Raw genomic sequence first — 7,976 nt, forward strand, 5'->3', positions numbered from 1 at the left:
AAATTGAAAAAAATAGTCTCAAAATCCATTTGTCACAAGTCTGTCCAGAAGTGCAGTGGAAAATGGTAAAGATTTCAAACAACATTTAGAAAGGGATAGCTGTTGATTTAAGCAGATAATGCAAGCAAAATGGACAGCAGAGAAAACATGAAAGCAAGACATGGTTTTCTTTGGTTTCTTATGGGCCCCCTGCATCTTTCACGGGAAAGAAATCATTGTCATGGCAAACCTCATCACTAAATCAAAAATCGCATGAGCTCCTTTAAAAACGAGAGGCTTTTTCAGACGAGTTTGCAGCCACTTTCTCTGCTGCAAAAAAAAGGCCAACATTAGTAACTGGGAACATTAACAAAAATGTAGGAGGATCCATTCCTGCGGTGAGCGTGGAGGAGCTGACGGGCTAGCACTCGAGTGCTGCTTCTCCCCTAAATAATGAGTATCATCTGCCCAAAATCACCTCTGGCCACCTCACTTCTCTGCCGGGACTTTGCAGAGATAATGCAGATCACCCTGAATTATACACCTGGGTTCGTATCTGAAGAGCGACAGTCCAAGCCACTAATCATGTCAGATACATTTGTACCCATCGGTCAGTGCATGTCCCCACCTGCGCCCAGCCTGCAGACCATGCAAACTGATCCCAGCTCCTAACTATGGAGCCTGCCTCTTTAGCTCAAGCTAACAACTTGCACGTCTAGCTCTGCAGAGCTGATGTTCAGTTCCTGGAAAAAGGCAACATGGTGTGTCCTCTGGCACTTGCATAGGGCCTCAAGGTTGCATTATGACCACTGGTCGGGTCTCAGCTTCTACAGAAGTCCCTGCTTCTCACACCTACCCCGGAAATGCAAAATGCCTACCAAGTCACCAAGCACCCCATCTTTTCCCCAGGAGGTCGTGGGGGATTTTTTTTTACTTTTATTTTTTATTTTATTTCAGTTTTTTTACTTTTAAGATCTTATTTCAGTACAAACAAATATGCCTTGGATGTTCCAGAAGAGCTGAGTTGGTCCTGCTAAAAGTATGTGGATCAAAGGTTCATTTGTTCGGTTCCTAAATTGTTCACAACATCTGCTAGGTCGTTATTCTCCGGCAATGCTTGGGAACTCAGTATAAACATATTATTTGGAAGAAAACAGCAGCACAGCATCTCTCACATCTCCTTTACAAGACGCATTATTTTTTATTGCTCAGAATTACAATTCTTTTACTCAGAGACAGTTTGGTGAGATGAGCAGCGGAGCAGACAGTTCAGGAAGAGAAGTGGCCCACGCCCTACAAATCTTTATCGCCAGTGCTGCAACTGCAACAGGCATTTTTTTGAGGTTAGAGAAATCGTTCGCTTTTGTGCTTGTAAACTTTTACCCCTCTCTGCGTTTCCAGGAAATTATGAGATGCTGTGAAAGAAGCATGATTCAATGCTATCCGGAGTAGACGCACACCAAGGAATGCCTATGCCTGCAAGAGTCAAGTCCGGATTCAAACTTTCCCTCGGTTCAGAGGTGTGCAGCACCGGACCCAAAGAACAAGCGTGGACGGAAATTATGCCAGGTTATGCAAAACTGCATCCACGCATTCAGATCCAAACTCTTCCTACATTCAGGAAAGTTCAGGAAAGGAGCTCACATACACATACCCCGGCATAAATCACATCTGTTTTGTATACTGATATAAATTGCCCTGGGATCAGAGAGATGCAGCCACGATTGAGCTTTGTCAGTAGGTGGCAAGAGAGCAAGTAACAGCCTCTTTGCCGTTAGCAAGCTCCCCCGAACAAGGACACGCTGTCTGCACCGGTATAGCTTATGCCGGATTTCACTTCCAATTCTTTCAAGGGTATTTCTCCAATGGACTGGACAAAGTAACCCTGGGCTAGAGGTCTGCATCATCTATCCACTCCTTTATCTACACTAATATAATGGGGATGACAATATATCTATATAACTATATCTATATCTCTATCTCTTTTAGATAGATCTATAGATAGAGATATAGATACATAGAGATATCTAACTATAGCTAGAGATATCTATCTATATATCTATATATATCTATAGATCTATCTATAGATAGATATATGTATCTATATCATCCACCCAGGCCTCACCTCAGGTCACCTGCTCAGGCCCATTATAGTATCATAGTACTTAGGGTCGGAAGGGACCATCTCCAGTTTCTGCTATCATCATTATTACCATAATTATTATTACTACTACTACTATTAATATTTAGATTTTGATTCCTACCCAGAAAGGCTCTCCAGCAATCATGGCTCGCTGTGCTAGATGTTTGTCCGAACTCGCATGACAACTGGAAACAGAACACAGTTATCTCGACTCCCGGTTGTCTACTCTTACCATTACACATATTCCCTCTCTTCAGACCTTTTGATATTATCTTTGCACGTCTTACTTCCATCCAGCCAGTTTCCTCAATGTTCCCTTTAAGCCAAGGAAATGCAGCACAACTCGTTCTCAGCAAACCGCAGTTATTAATTTAAATGCTTGAGACTGCAGCATTTGATTTTGAAGTCCAAAGAAAGGGAGAGCAGGAGTGGTGAGATGGCATATGGTTGTGTCTGAATTATCTGCATCTTTGCACACGTGGGAAGTGCATCTCAATGGATCCAGAGACATCCAGAAGTGCCTGGCGATCGACCCCGTCTAGTAATCGCTTCTTCTGAGGTTCTAGGGAAAAATTCTCTGAAAGGCAAGTGGTTTTGCAGGAGCCATCCATCTTCACTGCTGGCAACTGAGGCAATCGCACCTTGGTGTGGGAAGGTTAAATGAAAGAAAAGCATTAAAGGCACTGCTATAGACTTGGTGGCTCGCTAGCACAGGACCAGGAGCCGTGTCTGCTATGAGAGCTGCCTCCCAGTGCAATGGCTACTGGGGAGTGATTTTGCAGCTCTGCTCAGAAAGGAAGCCCTCTGACGGTCCACTAGACCTAGTCAGAAGCTAGGATAGCAATACTTGAAAGGCCACCACGATTTGCGAAATATCTTTAGCTGTGAAATATATTTAGCTGCTATAAACTGGAGCTTTGAGAGCAAGGAGCAGCACGCAGCGAAGCGAGGACTTGCAGATCTGCTATTTAGGTGTAAGGGGAAAAGATAATGGAGCGAGAGCCTTATGGAAACCGAGGACTTGTATGCTTTCTAGGCTGATCCCAACATCTGAACTGCTTTGAATATTGACTGCACAATAGGAAACATAGGCAGCTTCTAATACAGAAAGAGAAATGCTCCTAGCTGTAAAGACCCCTTGGCAAAGCTTAAATATTTGGAAAAGAGCCAAGTCCACCATTCTTCTCTCACCCCCTATTCCCCCGCACCCCACTCCAGTTTGATCATGCTACAGGGTGAGAAATCACATCTAAAGGTAGATCAGAGAGCGCCGTGTCTGTGTATGCAAATACATAAATGCAACACTATAAGCATGCCACGTTCTTTCGGTAGACATGATCTCTTTTATCAGACCAACTAAAAAGTCGGAAAAAAACGTTCTTTGCAAGCTTTCGGACGCAAACTATGTAGTTGGTCTAATAAAAGAGATCGCATCTACCAAAAGCATCAAAAGCTTAGACCCACACAGCTACAGCCAACAACCCTGCAACACTATAAGCATAAATTTGATGTGGCAAACGTACAGCAAAATAGCAGGAAAGCAGTGGAGGTCTGTATAAGAAGCACCAATCAATTTAATATGACCTAACAATAATGATAAATATTTCCAATGGATTTTGAGCGCACTAAACGGTTGGCCTCTAAGCAATTGCATAGGCCTCTCGGAGAGACGGCGAGCTGTTACTCGCATCTACAGTCAGAGTTTTGGAAACCACAGCGTGAAGACTCGACTGTGTAACGCTCATCAAAAAGCCATGAAAAAATTCAAACTCTCACCCGTGTTTCAGCAAAGAATTAAGCAGAGGTGCAGGACAAGGACATATAATTGACTGGCACATTAATTTAACCCCAGTACCTGCTACATTAGCAGAAGCACTCAGATTTGGATAACTAGAAAGACACCGTGTTGGCAAGTGGCTCGAAGCTGGAAGGGTTTGACAAGCCCTGAAGGCTACTACAGGCCACGAAAACTTAGCATCGCTTTATAAAATGAGACCTTTTATATCCTTACTATTGTTGAAGCAGTGTGCATTATAGTAAGAAAGGGATATCAGGAAACTACACACGCTAAATATTACCTTTTGGAAGGTAAATAACCTTGCCCGACTGCTTAATGCTTTATTTGGGCAAAATGCCCATTATAATTCTAGGAAGTAAGGCATTTAGGATGTGGGTTTTATCCACAAACAAGGACCGTCGACCCATCCCACAGGACGGTCTGAGGCCCTCTTGGCTTCAGATGAGGAGACTAAAAACGGCGTGAATAAAAGAGTAGCAAAGCCAGAGACAGGACCAGATAGAGGAACGAAAGAAAACGCAGTGAGATCTGACAACAGGGAGGGAGACGGACACGAAAATGGCACATGCTGAGGCCACGAGTAAAGCCGAGTGAGAGCTTCCCAACAGAAACATTTCCCATCGGAAAATGCCGTTTTGTTATAAAGAAAATCTTTTGTGCGAATGTGTCCGTTTTGAGTTTTAAAAATTTCAACACAAATATTTCAGACGTCAATCGATGCAACTTTCTCACTATAATTCAGCCAGGATGAAATGATTTGTCTTGCCTTGCTTCTTGAATTTCATGTGGGTTTTTATAATATTTTTAATATCTAATTTCGTTTTTAATATTTAAAACTAAAACATTTTTAGTATTTAATTTTATATTTTATATTCTAGCATCAAGCCTTGGCACCAGCAAAATGTAATGTGTTAATGTTATTGAAACAAAAGTTTTAACGCTTCTAAATCAAAGGTTTTTGCAACTTCTAGTCCATAGAACAGTTGAAATTTGTACTGTTTTTCCCAATTCTGAGTTATTCCCGTTCCCCTGAAAATGTAGGAATTTCCCCACAGGATACAAAAACCTGTTTCTAACCAACCCTAGTTATCAGCCCATTTTGAAATACTGATATCGTGACTCAGGAAGTCACCCTAAAATAGTTTCTGATAGATCCTTATATTGATCAGAGAATTCATTTGACTTTCTAATTATTATGCACTTAGAGATATTTAAGCAACGCTTCAGTTTTTGCCTCAAAGACGCAATGAAGCAAAGTTTCAATTAGCAAAGGAAACAGCTAAATGGAGAAAAAAAAATCTGAGCAGCCAAGTCCTTTATAACTTACCCATTTTAACACTCCACCCACTGTGAAAAACAGCAACGACTTTACTGAAATAGAAAAAGAAAAGATAAGTGTTATCTCTGTAAATTAGCATGCAACTTTTGCATTATAGCACTCCCTCTCCTTTTCTCCATCACAGCGCGAGCCTACGGTATCACTGTGCTACTGGCTGCAAAAGAAAACAGCATTTGCTACATAGCAAAAGCAGACTAAAGCCATGAAACTCAAACAAGGAACTTGGACATATTGAGCATCCTCAGAGACATTCATTAGTTCATTTTCACAGCAGTTAGGTCTACTTTATCATCCTCTCTATTATACAGAGGGGGAAACTGAGCCAAAGAGGTGAGATGACTCAACCCAAACCCACAGACAGGTACGAATGCAAATTAGAACTGAAAACTTCCCAAACTTCGTGTTTGTGAGGCTTGTTCTGCTAACGCTGAATATTGAACGCTCCAAAGTCGACGGGGTTTTGGGTAAGCCTGCACAAATCAGTGGACTTTTGTCAAATTCAGATCTGCAGCTAACGTGGGGATATGTGCACACACACACGTGTGTGTGTGTGTATATACATATATATGCACATGTGTATATATATATATACACATGCACACATATATATATATGCATGTATGTATACACACACACGCGCGTGCTTGCAAGTGTTTGGCTCCAGGGATTTAATGCCATATGGAGCTACCCACTTCAAGGGGTGGGTGGTATTTTTCCCCCCATCAACGGATTAAACTATGATATTCTGAACGAGTTACAACGCTGGAACCGGAGCCCGAAGCCGCTCAAAGACTACCACAGCACAGCATTTCTTGCTCACATTTCATCTCCTGAAGCACATGCCATGTACTCATTGGCAGATACTTGACAGTTCTTAAGTTCCCGGTTACACCGACTGCAATTACCGCCGGGTGATCTGCATGTTATGAATAATAAACATAATTCCTTAAAAAGAAAACGACGCTGGTGGGGGTTTTTTTGGTGGATCTGGTTTTGTTCTGTGAAAGGTTATATAATAAGGCTTAGCGCTTTTCGACTCATTTTCCCAGGGTCACATAGGCCGAGTTAGGAACCCAGTCCAGAAGCCCCAACTGCCGACACCCTGCTCTAATGAGTAAGAAAACGTAGCATTTGTGCTGTGCTGTATATCTTTAAAGCAGCTTATACACATTAACTAATTAGTCCCTGCAGTGACACAGATAAACGATTGCAGTGTTCAAGATTTCAAGTCAGGAACAAGAACGTTAAATGACACGTCCCCAAAACACACATGGATGCAGTACAAGACCTGGAATTAAAACTCCGGTGCGGTTGCCTCCCGCTTCAAGATGACACAGGCCCACATTAGGAAGCATTTGTTTTTCCCTAGGCGCAAAGGGCTGGTAAAGGAGCACGTACCTGATCGCCCGCTCAAATCCAAATCAGAGTAAAAGCACCCAAGGGTTGCTATCCCCTGACAAATGAGTTACATGAAACTATTTGGTGAGCCTTGAGCAAATTGTGTGTGGACAGGCATCCATACCATGATAACTGGCACCCTTGGCATCAGTCTGTGCAGAAAGACCAGGAATGCACTGGCAGAGAGACCAGACATCCCTCTGGGGAAAAACCTGAGGTCCCTTTTGCAAAAGGCAGGCTATTTAGGAAGATTATACTGCAGCTGTGCCTTTGGTATCAGTACTGTGGATTGACGGGTGACTTGAGATTGTACTGTTGGACGCTTTCCACCATTGCTACATTCGCTGTACGTAGCAGGTATTCAGAAAAAAGAAGAAGAACAAAAAAAAGTCAGCGTTTCACCTTAATTCAGCTGACACATCAGTTCTGAGCAACATCTGGAACCCGGACGACAGGGAGCAAAACTGCTGATAATGAAACAGCTGGATTGGGAAAAGATAACGACTGCCGCACTGAAGCGCTTGGGTCTTTGTTCGGCTCGGTAAACACATGATGTGCAAATCAAAACTAAATCGCATTTATTGCAATTCAGAGACAAAACACACCTCCCCTTATCTGGAGAGAACTGTGACAAACAAACCCTGCCGTGAGCCACCGCCGCCTCCCAAAGCGAGCACTGAACAGATCAAGAAAACAGAACCAGAGACAGTTCATCTCGGCGCTGGCTCTTGCCGGAATTAAATCCGCGTGTGTGTTGATACTGAAGATCTCACTGCAATTCAAGCAAATAGCAGCAAACCTCAAAGAACAGGAGAAACCTCACCGCATCCCAAAAATACGCAGTGGCAGCAGCGATGCTGTTGAGGTGCCAACTGGCAGGCAAGAAGCAGGGAACACGGTCTTCTTAAGAAACCTCTTCATTTTTCCCATTGATAATGTGGCCCAATTAGAGGGGGGTGGGGGAACATTTTAAACCTTTCCTCTAGATCAGGGTAAAAGGGAAATAAAACAGAGCTGTCATGTGAAAAAATGAGGAGCTCAGACCACACAGCACAAGAGAAATAAAAATAGTAACAGAGAGAGCAAACTTTTATTTTCGGCGGGCCTTTCCCTATTTAACTGTCGAGATTCAAGGTGAGGTCTGCGCTATTTCAAGGCTAACCATGGAGGACGCAGCAATTACACGGTTGCAGGCCGTCTTCTGCCAGCGCCCGCTCACGGAGAGTTTCAGCTAAGAGCAGTGCGCTTCAGAAGTCGTCTCGCGCGGCAGGCACAGCCCGCCCGCGCCGCTCAACGCCACCGAGGCCAAGAGCTCAGCA

General features: G+C 43.3%; 1 long non-coding RNA gene across 1 annotated transcript in view; it reads right to left on the reverse strand.

Annotated features, from left to right (window-relative positions):
* LOC112550971 overlaps positions 1-5,294 on the reverse strand; it is a 44,463-nt gene extending 39,169 nt beyond the window's left edge. The window contains exon 1 of the long non-coding RNA XR_003095060.1: positions 5,248-5,294. This is a non-coding gene — a long non-coding RNA (uncharacterized LOC112550971). The remainder of the gene's footprint in view (positions 1-5,247) is intronic.
* Positions 5,295-7,976: the final 2,682 nt, after the last annotated feature.

This window comes from Alligator sinensis, unplaced genomic scaffold (genome assembly GCF_000455745.1).
Source record: "Alligator sinensis unplaced genomic scaffold, ASM45574v1 scaffold255_1, whole genome shotgun sequence".
Lineage (NCBI taxonomy): Eukaryota > Metazoa > Chordata > Crocodylia > Alligatoridae > Alligator > Alligator sinensis.